General features: G+C 47.6%; 1 long non-coding RNA gene across 1 annotated transcript in view; it reads right to left on the bottom strand.

Annotated features, from left to right (window-relative positions):
* Positions 1–49: 49 nt before the first annotated feature.
* LOC106529405 (uncharacterized) overlaps positions 50–1,925 on the bottom strand; it is a 3,985-nt gene continuing 2,109 nt past the window's right edge. The window contains exons 3-4 of the long non-coding RNA XR_001311636.1: positions 446–591; positions 50–368 (exon numbers count right to left, since the gene is read on the bottom strand). This is a non-coding gene — a long non-coding RNA (uncharacterized LOC106529405). The remainder of the gene's footprint in view (positions 369–445; positions 592–1,925) is intronic.

Raw genomic sequence — 1,925 nt, 5'->3', positions numbered from 1 at the left:
CCTCAGAGAAAGGAGGCCCCCCCCCCCACCCGGTGAACATATGGCGGGGTTTTATCCTCGTCCTCTCAGCCAGAAGTGATGTAATTTGTTGGCGTGTTGCGTCGTCTCAAACGAGGCCGGCGGGAAGGACAGCCAGCAGCTCGGCCTCTGGCAGAGCGAGGAGCAGAGATTGATTCACGCCGAGTCTGAAGGAACAAACATTTATTATGAAACCAGGACCGCACCTCCGCTCCTGCTGGGACGGCTCAGAGGACGTCCCAGCAGGAGGACAGGAAACACCTCAGGTATGGAGCGAGAACGGTAAATAAAGAGCCTCTGGAGTGAGTCATGATGGTGTTGATCCGGTCCACAGTGGTGAAGAAGTGGACCTGAAAGACAAAGTTCTGGGTTTACTGCTCCGTTTAATTCCAAGGATCAAACTGTCTGATAATCTGTCAAATCTGACCTTTTTTGCATCGAGCAGATGAAGCAGATGATGATGATGATGATGATGAAGCTGATGATGATGATGATGATGATGTCACTGAGGAATAAATCATCTCTTCATCTGATGAACATCTGCTTCATGAAGGCTCCTCAGTCAGCAGAAACCTGGAGAACAGGTCCAACGGTTCCAGACGTTTGTTTATTTGTTGTTTTTTTCTGATGTTTTATGTTTTTTACGAGGCTCCAGTTTGTGGCGCGGACATTTCCATTTCCTGTACGGTGCTTTGAGGAAGGTCGGTGTAATTTCCCACACAATGAGGCTGGTGCTGCAGCGCCCTGACACCAGCAGCCGCTCTGCATATCAAAACCAGCGGCGCTTCCACGGCTGAACTCATCTCACGTCTCATCTGAAGCCGGCATCCGAGCATCAGTTTAAAACACGGAGCTAAAACCTCTGATTGGCTTCAGATATGATGAGATCAGCGTAGGTCTTATTGTGCTGCTGGAAATGTATTCCATCAGGTTTCAAGCCTGTTGCATTGATTTCAGCGCTGCTCGCTCTGAACGAGCAGTCTTTTATGTTTCAGCTCGTGCATTAGCCTGTTGGGCTCATTGACATTCAGGCCTTTGAAGACGGAGGAAAGAAGCTTCAACTAAASCTGAGAACAGGTGACGAGACGGAGACAAAAACCTGTTTTTACTCTTTAAACATGAGAAACAACAGTTTGGTTTCACCAAAACTTTAAGAACTCAGTCCAATCTTTCAGTTTTTGGAGAGAGAAAACAGGAAGTACGCTCTGTCAGTCCGGCCACGCCCACTCACACCTGTTCACTGTCTCATTAAGCTCAGTGTCTCTGGTGTTTAAATCAGGCAGGTTGTTGGTTTAACYTCTCGTCTGCTTCAGACTGATTCTCACTTCATGTCAGGTTTTTTTTTTTTGCTTTAGTTTCTAATAAAGTTTAGTTGAACCTCAATAAACTGACAGAACACAAACATTGTGTTACAACAACAACATCAGAACCTGAGTCACAACCTCACTGGTGGTGTCACGTGCACGCCTCAGTGTCACAAGGTGGGTGCTCAGTCCAGTTCTGAGCAGAACCAGCAGAGCCGTTAAAAGGTCCGATCTGAGCGCCTCCACTTCATCCTAATGTAGCTTTTAGCTGATGCTAATAGATGACAGACACGGTAATGGACCTTTGTCCCGGCCTGCTGAGTGTGGCTTCAGGCTGCACAACAATCAGCCTAATTAATAATGATTAGTCCTCCCTCAAACACCAACACAAAATCTGCAAACGGAACAATAAATCCGGCTCCTAATCGTGGCTTTTACAAGCGAGCCGAACCGATCCGGACTAATCGTTGACAAACAGCCGACGAGTCGTCGTTACCACTCTGTGAAGCGAGGATAAACCCGAGCAAACAGAAGCCAGCGTCAACGCTTCAGGAAGCGCAAACACACACACACACACACACACACACACACACACACACACAC

Source organism: Austrofundulus limnaeus, unplaced genomic scaffold, assembly GCF_001266775.1.
Source record: "Austrofundulus limnaeus strain Quisiro unplaced genomic scaffold, Austrofundulus_limnaeus-1.0 Scaffold440, whole genome shotgun sequence".
Taxonomy (NCBI): domain Eukaryota; kingdom Metazoa; phylum Chordata; class Actinopteri; order Cyprinodontiformes; family Rivulidae; genus Austrofundulus; species Austrofundulus limnaeus.
Note: the sequence above shows the minus strand (reverse complement) of the source record. Positions and strands in the feature narration are given on the sequence as shown.